General features: G+C 37.4%; 1 pseudogene; it reads right to left on the bottom strand.

Annotated features, from left to right (window-relative positions):
* Window positions 1–10,572: 10,572 nt before the first annotated feature.
* Window positions 10,573–20,627, bottom strand: part of LOC108316595 — a 34,498-nt pseudogene continuing 24,443 nt past the window's right edge.

The following is a 20,627-nucleotide window of genomic DNA, read 5'->3' on the forward strand; positions in this document are numbered from 1 at the left end:
GAGTCTATAGGTATGGTTTGGAAAGAGACACGTGTGTCTTTAGACTGAAGACCATAGGATGAGCCTGTGGAGTGCTGTCCTTGTCATTTACTATGCTAGCTGCTCAGCTGAATTAACATTAGTAAATAGCTAATGTTCATTTGATATAACGCCATTCTTCTATTACATACATTGTAATATAAGATACGTGTTTATGTTATATGTATTTTAAATATTCTCAATCTATTCATTTCTTTTAACATCTTTCATTTTTTATTACTCTCACTGTGCTGTGTCCTTGTAGATTTTATAGTATATTTGCAAGTATTATTAATTTTTATTCAATTATTTGTAGTTGTTTGCACATTTTTCGTGGTTAATTTTTCATTTGTTTTGAGAACAGCGTCTCACTGTGTCACCCAGGCTGGAGTGCAGTGATGTAAGTATGGCTCACTGCAGCTTTGACTTTCTAGACTCCAGTAATTCTTCTACCTCAGCCTCCCAAGTAGCTGGGACCACAGGTACACACCACCATGTCTAATTTTTGTAGTGACGGGGTTTTGCCATGTTGGCTAGGCTGGTCTTGAACTCCTGAGCTCAAGTGATTCACACACCTTGGCCTCCCAAAGTACTGGGATTAGAGGGATGAGCCACTGAGCCTGATCAAGTTTTAAAGATTAATGAAAATATTTTGTATTTCTAGGATTTTGATTGATTCTTTTCCATATTTGTGATTCTTTCACATATTCATCAGCTTTATTTAGATTTCAAAAAGTAGGATCATTTTCACCACTAGTTCTTTCAAACCTTAAATATACTTGTTTTTAGGTCTTTCTCATATCGCTTTCTTATTTTCATCTTCATTCAGATCTGTTGAGCTTCTCTTGGCCCATATTTCATAGTGTCTGCTTTCCCCATTTGGATGGGTTGTTTGGTGTTTTCTCTCCTAGCACTCTCTCCTTTCTTCTAGCAGTATTCACTGCTTCCTCCAAAATTCCAGGAGACATAGAATCAGCTCTTCTATAAAAGTTTGTGGCTCTTGTCCACAGGATGTCACAGATGCTTTGCATATCCTGTGCTTGGCTTGACCAGTGATCAGTTGTTCTTTCCCACTAAGTGTCAAGGTGGCTTCTTATCAGTCTCAGCCCTGGGGAGTTGTTCCAGTTATCTTTAGCTTATTTTCTGGGCAAAAGAACCTAGTATTGGCCTACTTTATGCACAATGATCCTGAATCATGGCTTCTGCCCCATACTGCTTAATTTTGGTCCCTGTGTTAGTCCATTTTCATACTGCTATGAAGACATACCCAAGACTGGATAATTTATAAAGAAAAATAGGTTTAATGGTCTCACGGTTTTACGTGGCTGGGGAGGTGTCACAATCAAAGTAAAGGAGGACAAAGACATGTCTTACATGGTGGCAGGCAAGAGATCATGTACAGGGGAAATGCCCTTCATAAAATCATCATATATCATGAGACTTATTCACTATCTCGAGAACAGCATGGCAAGAACCCACCCCCATGATTCAATTACTCCAACTGGGTCCCTCCCACTACACTTGGGGATTATGAGAGCTACAATTCAAGATGAGATTTGGGTGAGGACACAGTGAAACCATATTAGTTCCCTTTCCTTTCAGGAGTTGAAATACCAGAAGTCATCCAAAAGATTTTAAATGAAGACAGACAGTTGGAAAAGAGGAAGAAGAAGAAGAAGAGGAAGAAGAAGAAGAAGGAAGAGGAAGAAGAAGGAGAAGGAGAAGAAGAAGAAAAGGAAAAAAAAGACATAGTAACAATGCTGTGCTGAGTATATTGGAGCTGGGACAAAATTGCTCCCGATCTCTTTGTATTAAATGGTTGATATTTGTTCATCTTAGAATTGTTGCTTCAGTTTTTACATTTTCAATATTCTATAGAAATTCGTTCATTCTGATAACTGGGATTTTGGTGCCTTATCTAATTTTGTGCTGGAGGCTCCTTGCTTCCCTAGTTTCACCTGATCCAGGCTCTCCCTCCCTGTTCACAAGTGACCTATCTCTTTGTTTTCTTTCCTAGGCTCAGAATATTCTCAGTGGCTATCAAGGCCACCATGTGGAAAAGTGCTTCCTGGACCTGGTTTCTTCTTGGCAGCTGGACCTGGCCCAGTGTTACAGGATCACCTGCTTCATCTCTAGAAGCTCCTCCTTCAGCTGTGCCCAGGAAAGGGCTGGGTTCCTGAGGGAGAATAGATACATGAGTTTGTGCATCTTCACTGCCCACATTTGTGATTACCACTCAGAGTATGAGGAGAGGCTACACATACTGCAAGGAACTGGGGCCCCAATTTCCATCATGACCTCTATGGGTGAGAACAGAAACTTTGGGTGGGCTGGGGTGGAGGGGGCAGGGAGAGGAAAATTACTAGAAAGGCAGGGTCGGTATCCCTGAGCAAAAAGCCTTGGTTGGCTGCCTGCAGAGGCTTATAAAATCGCTGTTCATAAAAGGCATCTGCCCCAGAAATAATTATTTGAGTTAAGGTGGACAGCCTGTACTGAGGCTCAGAGCTCTATAGATGTGCATTTTCAAATCCCAGACACTACTATGTAGTTCCCTTCTATTTTTGGTTTCATAGAGATTTCTAAATTGTTTTTGAGCTCACTTTTGTCTTTTTATATTTTAAAAATATTTAATGCCCTATTGTGTTTTGTGTTAAGTAAAGGGAGAAAAATGGATCTGCAAATTTCTGCATAAAATTTGTTGTGGCAAACAGTTGCTCTTGGTACCTACTTCTACATCTGCATATATATACAGGCATACTCATAGATATTGTGAGTTTGGTTCCAGACCATTGTAGCAAAGTGACTATCTCAGTATAGCAAGTCACTAAAAGTTTTTGGTTTCTCAGTACGTGTAAAAGTTATGTTTATACTACATGGTAGTTTACTAAGGTGTGCAACAGCATTATGTCTGAAAATTAATATGCATACCTTAATTTAAAAATATTTTATTGCTGATTGGAGAGGTGGAGCAAGGTGGCCAAGTGAACCCTCCCATGATTGTCCACTCCTGCAAAAACACCAAATTGAACAACTATGTCCACAAGAAAGCACCTTCATAAGAAAAAAAAATCAGAGGAGCAATCACAGTAACTGGTTTTAGTGTCATGTCGAGGAAAGAGGCACTAAAGAAGGTAGGAAAGATAGTCTTGAATTGCCTACACCACCCCTCCCCTTTCCCTCAGCAGTGGATGTGTGGCATGGAGAGAGAATCTGTGTTTGGGGGAGGGAGAGTGCAGTGATTGTGGGATTTTGCATTGAAACTCAATGCTGCTCTGTCACAGAAGAAGGCAACATAGGCAGAATTCAGCTGCTAAGCGTCCACGGAGGGACCATTTAGACCAACCCTAGCCAGAGGGGAATTGTCCATGCCAGTGTTTGGAAATTCATTTCTGGCTAGCACTACCCACCATGGGCTAAAGCACTCTGTAGTCCTAAATAAATTTGAATAGTAGTCTTGGCCACAGGGACTGCAATTCCTGGGCAAGACCTGGTGCAGTGTTGGGCTCAGAGCCACTCACAGGACTTGCAGTGTGTGTGGCCCAGAGACATACTAGCTGCAGTGGCCAAAGGAGTATTAGTTTTACCCCTCTCCTAACTCCAGAAAGCACAGCTTGCAGCTCTAAAAGAGACTCCTTTTGCTTGAGGAAAGGAAAGAGGAGAGTAAAGAGGATTTTGTCTGACAACTGGGATACCAGCTCAGCCACAGTAACATAAAACAATAAGCAGATCTCTGAAATCTCTATTCTAGGCCCTAGCTCCTGGATAACATTCCAAGACCTACACCTGGGCCAGAAAAGAACCTGTTATCCTGAAGGGAAAAACAAAGTCCTGGCAGGATTCACCACCTGCTGACTAAAGAGCCCTGGGTCCTTGAATAAACATCAGTAGCAGCTGGGCAGTACTCATCACGGACCTAGAACAGTGATGAACATGGGGAGAGACTCCTTTTGAAGGAAGGAGAGGGAGGAGTAAAAAGGACTTTGTCTTGCAACTTGGGTTGTAGCCCAGATATAGTAAAATAAAACTCCAAGCAGATTCCTAAAGTCCCCAGTTCTAGGCCCTAGTGCCTAGACAATATTTCTAGACCCACTTTGGGCCACAATAGAACCTACTGTAGTGTTGGGCAGGACTCAGTCCTGGCAGGATTCACCATCTGCTGACCAAAGAGACCTTGGGCTTGAAATAAATATCAGTGGTAGGTAGGCACTTATTGCCAGGGTCCTGGTGATGACCATGTGAAGAGACTCTGCTTGAGGAAAGAAGAGGAAATGGTAAAAAAGACTTTGTCATGTAACTTTGTCTTACACATGCTCAGCCACCATAAAATGAAGCTCCAAGTTGAGTTTTGAGGTTGTTCAATCCAGGCTGTAGTACCTGGACAACATTTCTAGACCCATCCTGGGCCAGAGGGGAACTTACTGTACTGAAGAGAAGGACCCAGTCCTGGCAGGATTCACCATCTGCTGACAAAAGAGCCCTTGGGTCTTGAACAAACATCAGTGGTAGCCAGGCAGTACTCATGAAGGTCCTGGGGTAGTGGTGGCTGTGGGGAGAGGCTCTTTCTGCTTGAGGAAAGGAAAAGAAAGAGTAAAAAGGACTTTGTCCTGCAACCTGGATACTACCTCAGCTACAGCAAAATAAAGCACCAAGTAGATTCCTAAAGTTCCTGATTCTAGGCCCTAGTTCCCAGGAAGGTTGTCATATAATGATAAAGGGACCAAATCAGCAAGAGGATATAATAATTATATATATATATATATATATATATATATATATATATATATAAAACCAACTGTGGAGTACCCAGATACATAAAGCAAATATTATTAGAGCTGAAGAAAAAGATAGATAAACCCCAACACAATTACCAGCCAAATACTTCAATAGCCCACTTTCAACATTGGGTAGATAATCCAGACAGAAAATCAATGAAAGAACAACAAACTTCATCTTAATCTGCACTATAGACCAAATCAACCTAGTAAATATTTAGAGAACACTGTATTCAGCCACTACAGAATATACACTCTTCTCCTCAGTACATGGGTTATTCTCAAGAATAGACCATATGTTAGGCCACAAAACAAGTTTTTCAAGAAATTAAAAAAAATAGCAATCATATCAAATATTTTCTCCGACCACAGTGAGATAAAACTAGAAATCAATAACAAGAGGAACTTTGGGAACTATACAAACCCATGAAATTACACAATATTTTCCTAAATGACCAATGAAAAAATTAAGGAAATAAAAAAATTTCTTGAAACAAGTGAAAATGGAAATACAACATACCAAAACCTATGGGATACAGTAAAAGCAGTACTGAGTGGGAAATTTATAGCAATAAATGCCTACATCAAAAAAGTAGAAAAACATCAAATAATCAATCTAACAATGCATCTTAAATAACTAGAAAAGTAAGAGCAAACCAAACCCCAAATTAGTAGAAGAAAAGAAACCATAAGTATAAGAGCATAAATAAATAAAGTTTAAATAAAAAACGAAAAGATCAAGAAAATAAAAAGTTGTTTTTTTGGACAAAACAAAATAATTGACAAACCTTTAGCCAGACTATAAAAAAAGACACAAATAAATAATATCAGAGATGACACATTACAATTGATACTGCAGAAATTCAAAGTATTATTAAAGAACTACTATAAGCAACCATATGCCAATAAATTGGAAAACCTAGCAGAAATGGATAAATTCCTAGACATGTAAAAGCTACAAGATTGAATCATAAAGAAATTAAAAACCTGAGTGGACCAATAACAAATAATAAGATCAAAGCTGTAATTGTCTTCCAGCAAAGAAATGCCTGAGACCCAATGACTTCACTGCTGAAATCAACCAAACATTTAAAGAAGAACTAGTACAAATCCTCTTCAACTATTCTGAAAAATAGAGGAGGTGGGAATACTTTCAAACTCATTCTATATGGCCAGGATTGCCCTGATATAAAAAGCAGACAAAAACACAAACACATAAAAAAAAAAAAAAAGAAAACAATGAATCAATATCTCTGATGAACATTGATGCAAAAATCCTCAACAAAATACTGGCAAACCAAATTCATCAATACATTAGATCACTTATCATGACCAAGCAGAGTTTACCTCAGAGGTATAAGGATAGTTCAACATACACAAATCAATCAATGTGATACATCATATCAACAGAATGAAGGAGGAAAAACATAAGATCATTGCAATTGATCCTGAAAAAGCATTTGATAAAATTCAACATCCCTTCATGATAAAAAACCCTCAAAAACTGGAGATAGAAAGAACATACTTCAACACAATAGAAGCCAAATACGACAGACCTGCTGTTAGTATTATACTGAACAGCAAAAAACTGAAAGTCTTTTCTCTAAGATTGAGAATATAATACGGATGCTAACTTTTACCACTGTTACTCAACATTGCACTGGAAATCCTAGCTACAGCAATTAGTCAAGAGAAACAAATTAAGGGCATCCAAATTGGAAAGAAATAAGTCAAATTATTCTTGTTTTCAGATGGTATGATCTTATATTTGGAGAATCCTATTAGAACTAACAAATTTAGTAAAGTTACAGGATAGAAAATCAACATACAAAAATCTGTAGCATTTCTATATGCCCACAGTGAACAATCTGGAAAATAAATTGAGAAAGTAATCCTATTTATAACAGTTACAAATGAAATAAAATGCTTAGGAATAAACTTGGCCAAAGAAGTGAATGATCTCTACTTAGAAAACTATAAAATACTGATGTAAGAAATTGAAGAGAACACATGAAAAAAGGAAAAGTATTCTATGTTCCTAGATTGGAAGAAGTAATATTGTTAAAATGTCCATACAGATTCAAGGCTATCCTTATAAAAATGCTAATGACATTCTTCACAGAAATAGAAAAAAAAAATCTCAAAATTTGTATGGAATCACAGCAGATCCCGAATAGCCAAAGCCATCCTGAATGAAAAGAAGAAAACTGGAGGAATTACATTACCTGACTTCAAATTATGCTACAGAGCTATAGTAACCAAAACAGCATGGTACTGGCATAAAAACAGACACATAGACCAATAGTACAGAATCAAAAACCCAGAAATAAATCCATGCATTTGAAGCCAACTCATTTTTAACAAAGATGCTGAGAACATACACACACTGGGGGAAATGACTGCATCTTTTATTTTTTTTGAGACAGAGTCTCACTGTGCCACCCAGGCTGGAGTATAAGCTGGAGTAAGTGATAGTATCTTGGCTCACTGCAACCACCATCTCCTGGGATCAAGCAATTCTTCTGCCTCAGCCTTCCAAGTAGCTGGGACTACAGGCGCACGCCACCACTCTTGGCTGTTTTTTTTTTTTTTTTTTGTTCTTTTAGTAAAGACAGGGTTTCAACATATTGGTCAGGCTGGTCTTGAACTTCCTGACCTCAGGTGATCCACCTGCCTTGGCCTCCCAAATTGCTGGGATTACAGGTGTGAGCCACCATGCCTGGCCAAAAGGACAGAATCTTTAACAAATTGTGCTAGGGAAACTGGATATCCATATGCAGAAGAATGAAACTAGACACTATCACATTTGTATACAAAAATCAAATCAAAATGGATTAAAGACTTAGGTCTAAAACCAGAAACTATGAAACTAACAGAAGAAAACATTAGGGGAACTCTGCAAAGTATTTGTCTGTGCAAAGATTCTTGAGTAATACCCCACAAGCAGAGGCAACCAAAGCAAAACCAGACAAATGGAATTTCATTAAGGTAAAAAGCCTCTGCAAAGCAAATGAAACAATCAACAATGTGAAGAGACAACACAGAAGAGGAGAAAATATTTGCAAACTATCTATCTGGCAAGGAATGAATACCCAGAATATATAAGGAGCTCAAACAACTTAATAGGAAAACATTTATTCATCCTATTAAAAATGGACCAAATATTTGAATAGACATTTCACAAAAGAAGACATTCAAGTGGCAAACAATTATACAAAAAGTTGCTCAACATCACTGATCATCAGAGAAATGCAGATCAAAGCTGCTATGAGATATTGTTCACCCCAGTTAAAATGGGTTTTATCTAAAGGATAGGCAATAATGAATGCTGGTGAGGACGTGGGGAAAGAGAAACCCTTGTACACTGTTGGTGGGAATGTAAACTCATACAGCTACTATTGAGGACAGTATGGAGGTTCCTCAAAAATCTAAAAATAGAACTCCCCTATGATCTAGTAAACTCACCACTAGATGTATATCTAAAGAAAAGGAAACTGGTATATTGAAGAGATATCTGGACTCCCATGTTTATTGCAGCACTATTAATAGCCACAATTTGGAATTAACCTGTGTTCGTCAACAGATAAACAGGTAAAGAAAATGTGGCACATATACACAGTGGAGTACTATTCCATTATAAAAAAGAATGCAGTCCTGTCATTTGCGATTGGATGGACCTGGAAGACATTATGCCAAGTGAAATAAGCCAGGCACAGAAAGACAAACTTTGCATGTTCTCACTTATTTATGGCAGCTCAAAATTAAAACAATCGGACTCATAGAGTAGAGAATAGAATGATGATTACCAGAGGCTGGAGAGGGTAATTAGTTGCGGAGGAAAAAGTGGGGATAGATAATGGGTACAAAAATATAGTTAGCATAAATAAGCTCCAGTATTTGACAGCACAACAGGGTGCCTATAGTCAAGAATAACGTACTGTACATTTTAAAACAACTAAGAGTATAATTGGAACATTCAAAACACGAAGAAATAATAAATACTTGAGGTGATGAATACCCCATTTATCCTGATATAATTATTTTACATTTTATACCTGTATCAAAATAGCTCAGGCACCCCATACATGTATACACCTACAATAAAAATATAAAAATTTTATGGGTATATATGTATGTATCTGCAATGTAGGTATATACATATATAACTATTATAAACATTGAATGTAAAAATAAGAAAATACTTTATAGCTTAAAAAATGCTCGCAATCACTTGTGCTTTCAGCAAGTCTTGAACTTGAGGTGACTTAAGAGATGAAATGCCCTGTTTGACCTTTTAACTTGGGGCTTACACAATGGCGTGCTTCTGGGGTCTTGCATTCCTTCTCCCCTGATTCTTCCTTTGAGGGAGAGGGTCTTGCCTTGATGTTGATGGCTGCTGACTGGTTAGGGTGGTGGTTGCTGAAAGTTGGGGTGGCTGTGGCAACTTTTAACAACAAGACAACAATGAAGTTTACCACATGAATTGACTCTTCCTTTCAAAAATGTTTCTCCATAGCACATATGCTGTTTGATAGCATTTTATTCATAGTAGAACTTTTTTCAAAATTGGAGCCAGTTGTCTCCAGCTCTGCTGCTCTTTTATCAGCTAAGTTTATGTAGTATTCTAAATCCTATGCTGTCATTTCAGCAATGTTCACAGCAGGAGTAGATGCTACCTCAAGAAACCACTTTCTTTGCTCATCTGCAATAAGCAACTCCTCATCCATTACAGTGGCAGTACAGTCACACTTGCAGGCTTCATTTCTAATTCCAATTATTTTGCTATTTCTATCACATTTGTGGTTGCTTCTTCCACAGAAGTCCTGCACCCCTTTAAACAATCTGTGACGGCCAAAATCAACTCCTTCCAAACTCTTGTTAGTGTTGTAATTTTGTCCTTCTCCCATTAATCATGGATGTTCTGAACGACACCTAGAATTGTGAATTCTTTCCAGAAAGTTTTCAATTGACTTTCCCCACATCCATCAGAGGAATACTATCAATGGCATCTATAGACTAATGAAATGTATTTCTTAAATACGAAGATTTGAAGGTTGAAATTATTCCTTGATCTATGAGCTGCAGAGCAGATGTTGAATTAGCAGGCATAAAAACAATTAGTCTTCTTGTACATCTCTATCAGAACTCTTGGGTGCAAGTGCATTGTCAATGAGCAGTAATATTTGGAAATAATTTTTTTTTTTCTGAAGAGTAGTTCTTTTTAAAAAAATTTTTAGATAATTGTTTTATGGTTTAAAAAAATTTCTTTATTTTACTTTAGGTGCATACTATATCTGGCATTTCTCCCCATGTTATCCCTCCCTATCCTCCCCTCCCTCCCCACCCCCCGCTGTCTCTCCCCTACCCCTCCAACTGACCCCCAGTCTGTGATGCTCCTCTCCCTGAATCCACGTGTTCTCATTGTTCAACACCCTCCTATGAGTGAGAACATGTGGCGTCTGGCTTTCTGTTCTTCTGTCAGTTTGCTGAGAATGATGGTTTCCAGATTCATCCAAGTCCCTACAAAGGACATGAACTCATTGTTTTTTACGGCTGTGTAGTATTCCATGGTGTATATGTGCCACATTTTCTTTGCCCGGTATATCATTGTGGGCATTTGGGTTCGTTCCAGGTCTTTGCTATTGTACACAGGGCTGCAATGAACATACGGTGTGTATGTGTCTTTATAGTAGAATGATTTATAGTTCTTTGGGTATATATCCAGTAATGGGATTGCTGGGTCAAATGGAATTTCTATTTCTAGATCCTTGAGGAATCAGTTTTAGGATTCGGTTGTGGCTGTTGCTGTTGGATGTGTGGATGTTGGCAGGAATAGCTTTGTTAACATGTTATACTGGTTTCCAGAGTTGACTTGGTGGACTTGGCTGGCAGGGTATTTGGGCATTTCTTTCCTTTCTACTGCTCCATAATGGTTGTTACGGCAGCGGAACTCCTGCAAAGAAGAGAATGCCTGCTTAGTGTCTGTCTGTTCTTGTTTCAATCAGAAAAGCATGTGGAGCCTTTCCAAGGCAGGCTAGATCTTACCTTTGATGCACCAGTAGGGCATGAACATGCCTTGGTCAGCAGTGTCTACCTTGCAGTGTGCCTCTGGGGCATGCCCTGAGGTGGATGAGGTTTTCAGTCTGCACTTTATTGGATCCTGTGGTCTGCTTTTTAGAAACTCATGCAGTGTTACAGCCATTGCTTACAGAAGCTGTCCACTTTAAATAGTGTGGGGTTGAAAATTGAGACCAGGGCTGCTTACAAGACTCCAGAGCATAACTGAGATAATTTGTTGCACATGGATGGGTAAAATGGAAACAAGTAGGAGGAAGAGAGATTCTGTCTCCTTATGATTGCATAAGGAGACAGAAAAGAAGTCTGTGTGGGGCAGTGACTCAGAAAAATGACTTACCAGAGCAAAGGATACATGGACAATAATTGTTCTCCAATTCATCCACTTCTGTGAGGTTTATCACAGATGTCATTCCTGATTTTAATTCACCACTTCTTACCATTACCCTGTGAAAGAAAAATAAAAATCTTGAGACTGAAAATTCACTATGCCAAAAGGGAAAATTTAAGCTTGAAAGCTGAGTCGTGCTGCAACAACAACAGCAACATCAACAACAACAGCAACATCAACAACAACACAACAGACAACACAACACTGCCTTTCCTTTTGCTCCTAAACAAATAGCTACAGGAGAGAAGGCCACATGTCTCTGCAGGTGACCTCCCTCACCCTGACAATGTAAATCAACAGCTTATCTTCACAGGTATGGGACAAGAGGAGCCTAGAAGTCATCCCCCCACCAGCCCTGAGACAAATGCCTGCTTGACTTTTCCCTGTACTCTCTCTACGTTAATCTCTTGTAAAGTGCAGTTTTACTAAGCATGAGACAAATACATAACTGATTGATCCTTCTACCACCTCGTTTTCACGTACAACGTGTGGATTCATTGAGCTCTAATCACAGCCTCATGAGAAAGTGACCATCCCTTCCCTCCTCTTTTTGTCTTTTCCCTCCTGACTACTTGTTCCCCTTTAAGTGTTAAAACTCTCAAAATCCTCTTTGGAGAAAGTATGGACCACAGATACCACTGTGGTTTGTGTCTCTTTTTCCTGGGTGCATCCTCAATCTTGGCAAAATAAACCTCTAAATTAATGGAGACTCATCTCAGACATTCTCTTTGGTTTTACAACATGATGCAGATTTATCACAGTATCTATAATATTGCTTATAAGCATCCCTCTTTCCAATAGTTGATAAACTACTTGAGGATAGAAACTCTTTGAAGGAAATTAAAATGTTTTACCCCAAAATATATTTCTCGGACATGTTTAAAAATGACTGCCACTTGACCAACCTGACGAAAGTGACACTGCACAGCTGTCTTAAGTGGAGAGAATTTGCATCTGCAGAGAATCCCCGTGAAAGTAACCATGCCTCCCTCCCTTTCCTGTGCCTTTCCCTGGATCCAGGAGAGACTGACAGCCTGACACCTTTTAATGTCTGAAAGGAAAATTTTTATCATCTGTTCCCTCTGAGGGAGGCTTCATCCACATAACAAGGCCATCTTTGCTAGCCAAACTTCTTTCTTTCTCTCTTAACCTGCCTTGCCACTAAACCTGATTTACCTGTTACTGGCCATACTCTGAGTCGTGTTTCTTACTGTGGCCTCAGGATAGTATATAAGTGTGTGTAACTCATTGGGTATTTGGGTCTTCACACTGAAGTCTCCCTTATATATATATATTAAATACATTTGTATGCCTTTTCTCTTATTAATCAATTTTCCCTCTGTCAGTGATTTTTAGTGATCATTTAGGGGTCCAAGAACCTATGGCCCCCTACAAAACAGGATAATCATCAAAGTTGCTCTTTTCTTCTAGAGGCTACAGTAAAGAGAAACAGAGACTGATCTGCTGGCAAAGGGCTGAAAATTTCTTACCAGCCAGGCTCCTGGCCTCCCTTTCTCTGTGTACCCCACTGAGCAGATGGTAAAAATCACAGTCTCATCTGCAAGGCTTTGATTAACAGGAGAAAGGAATTTGGCTAGTCTTGAATTGTAGTGACCCTAGTATACTTTCATTACTTTGCGGTATGAATGTTCATATTGTGTGACCTCTTTTCTCTCAGAAATAGCCTTTTCTCTTGCTGTTTTCCTTTGTCTTTCTGTGTTGTTCTGTCATAAAGAGGTGTAGCGTTGGATAGAACATGGGCCTAGAATGTTTATGCCTGCTGTTCAAGCTGACCCCGCATAGTGGTCAGTTTTTACAGTATGGATAGACCAGCATGTGTTCAGACAAACATTTCTGTGAGTCCCTGATACAAAAATCATATGAGGTTTCCCTCTCATCTTGTTTTACGTCCTTGAGAACTTGAGTCGGTGACTACGTGGGGGCATTCTCTCCTAGTGTCTACCATCTGGAGGGCATGAATTTTTGGTTCACGTCAGATGGACAATCTGGAAAGACTGGAGTCTGAGACACATAATATTTTAAGCAGGATACTTTTTATACTGAATATGTCACACTCTTAGGGAAACTTAGTCTTACAAGGTCCCATCCCTATGGGGCTTTTGTCATCTTTTGTCTCTCTTAACTCTATTTCTTAGAATGGATTTTTGGGAATCATGAGGATGTTTCCTCTATGCCCTCTCCAGGAATGTAAAACCTGAAAAATTACCACCTGGGCTTTAAAAAGGCTTTTGAATTGAGTTGCTATTGGAATAAAGTACTCCATTGAACATTCTAATTGCCAATGGCCAGAATAGATTAAAAGAAAGATTTTAGAGATCTTTTATTCTAAAGAATTGATGGAAAGGTTAAATATTTAAAAAGACATATAATAATGTTATGGCTAGCCTTAATAATTTTCTTGAGAAAAATTTGCCATAGTTAAGTCATAGCTTTAGTTGAGGTTTATTGATTTCACCTAGGAAGCGACCTTTGGTAACTCGCACCACTCCTATTCAACACAGCATTGGAAATTCTGGTCAGGGCAATTAGGCAAGATAAAGAAATAAAGCATATTCAAATAGGAAGAGAGGAAGTCAGATTGTCTCTGTTTGCAGATTTATGATTGCATATTTATAAAAACCCATCATCTCAGCTCAAAATCTCCTTAAGCTGATAAGCAACTTCAGCAAAGTCTCAGGATACAAAATCAATGTGCAAAAATCACAAGTATTCCTATATACCAATAACAGACTAACAGAGAGCCAAATGAGTGAACTCCCATTCACTATCGATACACAAAGAATAAAGTACTGAGGAATACAACTTACTAGGAATGTGAAGGACCTCTTCAAGGAGAACTACAAACCACTGCTCAGCAAAATGAGAGAGGACACAACAAATGGAAAAACATTCCGTTCTTGTGGTTAGGAAGAATCAATATTGTGAAATGGCAATACTGCCCAAAGCAATTTTTTAATGAGCATCATTCTAACTGGTATGAGATGGTATCTCAATGTGGTTTTGATTTGCTTTTCTCTAATGACCAGTGATGATGATCATTTTTTTCATATGTTTGTTGGGCTCATATACGTCTTCTTTTGGAAAGAATTCCCATCAATGATGGACTGGATAAAGAAAATATATATATTCCATATATACCATGGAATACTATGCAGTCATAAAAAAGAATGAGTTCATGTCCTTTGCAGGGAAAGGACATGATTCTCAGCAAAATAACACAGGAGCAGAAAACCAAACACTGTGTGTTTTCACTCCTAAGTGGGAGTCGAACAATGAGAACACATGGACACAGGGAGGGAAACATCACACACCAGTGTGTGTCAGTGGGTGGGGGGCTAGGGGAGGGAGAGCATTAGGAGAAATACCTAATGTGAATGATGGGCTAATGGGTGCAGCAAACTACCGTCGCACATGTATACCTATGTAACAAACCTGCATGCGTATCCTAGAACTTAAAGTATAATAATTAAAAAAAAAGAATAGGAAAAAAGGTCAGAAATATCAGCTGTTTGTCCTGACTTAAATCTGGTAATAAGAGATTTGAAAGAATTTTTTAAAAGAGTTCTATAGTCAAAAGTCAACCTAATTAAAACAGGTATTTAGGCTACATATATGTATTTATATTGTTTTAAGGCCTCTGTTCTCTCTGCATAAACTCTGTCAACTGAATTCTGTCTGTTCTACCATTTACTTCTTATCTTCCTTCCTTTTGCCATCCTGTATGCCACATGAAGGACCTAAAAATAAAAAAGGAATCTCTAACAGCCTAGGATCCCCTGGGAAAAATGGAAAGTGTACCAGACTCCTGTGTCTGGAAGGAACCTCTGTTTTTCTTCATGGAATCCCAAGAATTGTAAGTGGACAGATTCCACTCAGGACTAAAAGCCCTTCTCTCTTTTGCATTGCATTACCTAATGTTTTGGCTTTTGGGGAATTGAAAATTACTTTGTCTTATGAAAAAAGTTTTGACATTGGTATTTGTGATAGACATACTTTTGGAGATGGCTAATGGTAGTTGCTTAGAGTAAATAATTATTACTACGGGGTAATACTCTTTGTGTATTTAAGATAAGAAAGGGCATGGTTTAAACACTTAAAGAAATGTCTGTAACAAAATATGCTGTCAAAATATTATGTGGCCTAGCTCCATGATATTTCTCTCTTTTTGGGGATCCAGGAATCAGTGTGGGCTCTGCCTTGGGCTCAGTGGTTTAGTTAAAAGATAATAAATTAAAAACTACCTATCTAAATAAAATTGGTCTAATGAAATACAATGATAGACTTCTATGATTTGGTGCTGCCATAGCATCCATTTTATTTTTTATTTTATTTTATTTTATTTTTAATTTCTTGAGACAGGGTCTAGCTCTGTCACCCAGGCTGGAGCGCAGTGGCATGATCTTGGCCTGCAACCTTTGCCTCCTGTGTTCAAGTGATTCTTGTGCCTCAGACACCTGGATAGCTGGGTTTACAGATGCTCACCACTACGTCTGGCTGATTTTTGTATTTATAGTAGAGACAGGGTTTTGCCATGTTGGTTAGGCTGGCCTCAAGTGATCTGCCCACCTTGGCATCCCAAAGTGCTATGATAACAGATATGAGCCACTGTGCCCGGCTTGGCATCCATTTTAAAACTTCCTCTAACACACTCAAACTCTCTCTCTCTTTCTCTCTCTCTCTGATTTGAGATGTAAATTTGCTATTGTATTTTCTCCAAAACTTAGTGAGGGCGTTAGTCATGGCCATGAAAAACAGATAAATTTTATCATTTTTACAATTTAATCCAACTGTCTTTTTGAACTAGTGAATGTATCTATCTCATGGCTAAAATTTTAAAATCAAAACTATAAAGTCCTATATAAAGAAAATATGTTTCATATACACCATAGAATGCTATGTAGCCGTAAAGAAGAATGAGATCACATCCTTTGTGGGAACATGGATGGAGCTGAAAGCCATTGTCCTCAGCAAACTAATGCAGGACCAGAAAACCAGATACTGCATGTTCTCACTTATAAGTGGGAGCTGAACAATGAGAACAGGTGGACACAGGGAGGGGAACAATACACACTGGGGCCTGTCAGGGAGTGGTTGCCAGTGGGAAACCATCAGGAAAAATAGCTAATGCATGCTGGGCTTAATACTTAGGTGATGGGTCTATAGGTGCAGCAAACCACCATGGCACATGTTTACCTATGTAACAAACCTGCACATCCTCCACATGTACCCTGGAACTTAAAATAAAATAAAATAAAAACTATAATGTCTTTATGTTGGTATGATCTTTATGTGTACATGGTTATATGTCTGTATACTGTCTGCATGGGTTTTAAATTGACTAACTCATAAATTAAGTAAATAATCCTAAATGCTTTTCAAATTCATATGGCTTTGGTAATTTTTGGTAAATAAAGATATTTTTTAAAATTATTAGTAAAAGAAAATAGAAGCATGGTCAGAATTTAGACATTTGATCTGAATTAGTCACTCTCTCTGCTAGATGTTTTAAGATACAAAACTTTGCTTCTGAGACTCGCTTAACTTGTCTGTAACTACGTGCTTAGAGTTGTGACTTTAGGATAAGAAGCTTAGCTCCAGGCGTTGTTCTTTGCTTTGGGTTATGCACCTGGTGCATAATTAAAATTGCTTACTTACTAAGTGTTTCACTAAAATAAGAGTTACTGAAAATTAACATTACAATTAGTGCATGTAATTAAAACTGCTAGATACATACAAACTGTGTAAGAAAAGTCAGATGTATTTTTGGCAAAAAAAAAGTTAAAGGAAGGCATTAGAATGTGTGTGTGTGTGTGTGTGTGTGTGTGTGTGTGTGTGTTTATAAGGGGAAGGAATTTTGTCTAGTTTAAGGGGTTTTAAGCATTCTTTTAAGTTATAAGTAGAACAAAATGGAAGGTGTTTAAGCAAGTTGTAGAAAGTTTGAGAAAGATTGATCCTGTAAAAGGAATTCTGTATGTGCACAAGTTTGCTAAAATTTGAAGGGGATTATTTACTTTTTCTGTAAATTAAACATTAAAATAAAAAGAACACTGATGGAGGGCTAGTATCTGGGCTCCTGTGTCTGAATAACAGAGGTTTTTTTGGAGTATTGATATATCCGTTTTTTGACAGAAAATTATAAAATGCTTATGACAACCTTATATTATGGCCAAATTCATTAAAGTTAGATTTATTCATATAGTTTTATTAAAATTAGATTTAGTGCTAATGATACACTATACAAAGGCAAAATTTAGTTTTCTTTTAAATAAGATTTTTTTTTGTGTAATATTAAGAGATAGTAAAAGATTTTTTCTTTACCTTTTGAGTACATTACAAAAGAGACAGATTTAGTTGGCCTCATGCTATCTTTAGGTTAGGTCTTATTGTTTGGGAAGTAAGTCCCCTCTCTTACAGAGTAAAGGTTTTTGCTTTTTGAAAATTTTAAGTTGTCATTTTGGCTAAATGAATGATTTGTTTTACAATGACTCGTGATCCTATTTTGTGATATAAAGTGTTCTAAACTTTCAATATTTGACAAGTATTATAAAATGAAATCCTAGATTCAAACTTTTGACCTAAAATTAACTTTATAGAAGTCTGAGACAGGGAGATTTAGCTTAATTAATATGTTAAAATCATACAGGAAACATTGTCAAAAATAAAACTGTATTCAACTTTTTTTGGTTTATATTTATGTAAACATGTTATTAACATGTGTTCCAAAATTGTGAGATTCCTGTAATTCTGATACATATTAGTATACTTTATCAGTAGTAATTATAATTATTATGTTAAATTGTTATATACCACAGAAATAACCAAATTTCTTGGTCAGTTGTGTCTTTTACCATGACTGTTTGACTGTTCTAATACTTTTGTCATCTAAAATTATTTTACTTTCATCTTTTTTGAGAGACAGTTTAAATGTAAACTAATTATAAAGGATTTTCACAGATGCTCTTGAATGCAGGTTTCTGATAACTTAGAAATTCTGCCATTGGAAGAGAGAAAAAAGCATCTAGAACTCATGATGTGTTTATGAGGCTTGTTGGCCTAACATTGAGCAGAACAGGAGCTAACTGATACTGCCTTTGCAAAAATTATAACTGAGGAAATCATGATGGTGAAAGAGATCAGACTTAATCTCCATCTTGCTTCTAACCTCTAAGCTGTTCTTGTTCATTCCTGAGTGTAGGTCAAGTTAGCCTTCGAAAGGATTTAGTTTATAGTTTAACTCTGAAACAAAACTGATAATAGTCTTTTCCTGAAAAAACTCCCTTTTTGCCAGTGAAATAGTCTGCCTCTGTAGGACCAATAAATCAGCTGCAAGATTAGAAATTACCATTTAGGAGCCATGCAGTCTTTGGCTGCAAGAGTCTGAACATGCTCAAATTGCTCCTGTGAAAAGCATTACTCTTGTAAAACCTAAGATTGGTGCTTGAGATATTTCGCAGACCCTGCATTCTGATGCACCAGCTGATATGGCCCAGACCAGTAATCTGGCTCAACCAGTTCTGCAATCCTATACAGGAAAGAATGTCAGCAAGAAGAACTCATTTCGACCCCTTATGATTTCATCGCCAGCCTGACCTATCAGTACTCCCCACTTCCCAGTCATCTACCCACCAAATTATCCTTAAAAACTCCAATCTCACGTTTTTGTTTCTTGGGAGACTGATTTGAGTAATAATAAAATTCTGGTCTCCTGCACAGCCTGCTGTGAATGAATTACTCTTTCTCTATTGCAATTCTCCTGTCTCAATAAATTGGCTCTGTCTAGGTAGAGGGAAAGGTGAATCCATGACTCAATTTCAATTGCATGGACTGAACTAACAGAAGACTGAAATAATCTTTTTATGATGTTTTGTGTTTGAAACATTACTAATTCTTTTTGTTTTGTTTTACAGAGTCAAGAAGAGTTATTTACAGCTTTTAACAATTGACTAGAACAACATTTGAAGCACATTTCTTTCTTCCTACTTGATTTCTCCAGAATTTGGAAGCTATTTGTGAGTATTCTTAACTTATGGTAATATAGTTATTTGCATAAATTTAGTAAGATATGTTTTCTTTTGTAACAGGACACAGTTGGAGGCACTGGTTCTTTTGCCAAGGTTTTAACTGGAAGGGTATATTTTCAGATATGAGCAAATTTCTTTGAGGAATTGAGATTGACTTATAGATATGATAAAAGTTCTTTGAAAAAACTGACCTCAAACAGTTTCTATATAGTTTCTTTACAGATTTCTTTACATGTTCTTGACCTGTGGTAAATAAAGATTGTCACTTTTTGACAGACCCTGGAATCCCAAGTTATTTTGGGATTTCAAGAAGAGAGAAGTTTCTCAGTTCATACAGGTATCTGCAGGGATAAGTACTTGGCTGTGCTCATGACTTTTAAATGTCTAATTTGTGATTCTTTATGAAAAAAGATTCCAGAAAAGCCTATTTAAAACATCCTATATGACAAACAATTATTCTTGCTGAACCTTATGCAAATAATCAGGCCAAATATAATAACACTAGACTAATTTTGCTAAGAAATTGATCCTACTATGATTTTGTCTTTAGTAATGTTGGAGGATTAGAGACAGAAAAATTATGTTTCAAAGGAAACTGTGATATACTTATATCGGATTTTAGCCTCATCCATCACATTCAGTTTTTATTATTTTCAACCATTTGGACTGGATCCTAATTTTTATTTTCCTAGCTACAAGTTGCCAAGCTAAAATTTGCAATTTCTGTCCTCCAGTTTTTTTTTTTAACTTGAAATCACTAGAAATTAAAACTCCGCTTTTCTTAAAGCTCTGCAAACTGAAGCTATATCACTTAATCTCTAGGAGAAAATAATAGCAACTTATATATAAACAAGCTTTGAGCCTGCCTGCTAATGTGCAGGCTTCTCAGGAAGTTGCTCTGAATGCCTAGTTTGAACTACAATCCAGAAGAATTTGTCAGATTGTCACTGCAATCTGAAGATGTCCCAGAGACCCTAGGAAAGCAGTCTATAGACTGCTCCATCCATTAACCTTTGTTTTTTTTCTTCTGTTTCTATAGAAATGCCTTTATTAGAGACCTAATTGCCTACATCATATATAGAGGCCTATCCTGTCGGCAATGCCACCTCCCTGAATGGGACACAGTTGTTTAACTGAACTTATCTATTATCAGTACTCAGAGACTGACTAAAGAAGGTATGGGAAGATATATTTAAATTTGCTCTTTCTATTCATCTCAATTTGTCTTTCTACACCTTTTTCTAACTCTATCTAACAATCTCTTGATCAAATCTCTCCAAAGCTATTATCTTGGCTTTTTATATGTGAAACTTATTTTAAGTTGCAAAG

The sequence above is a fragment of the Cebus imitator genome, unplaced genomic scaffold, assembly GCF_001604975.1.
Source record: "Cebus imitator isolate Cc_AM_T3 unplaced genomic scaffold, Cebus_imitator-1.0 Scaffold190, whole genome shotgun sequence".
Classification (NCBI taxonomy): domain Eukaryota; kingdom Metazoa; phylum Chordata; class Mammalia; order Primates; family Cebidae; genus Cebus; species Cebus imitator.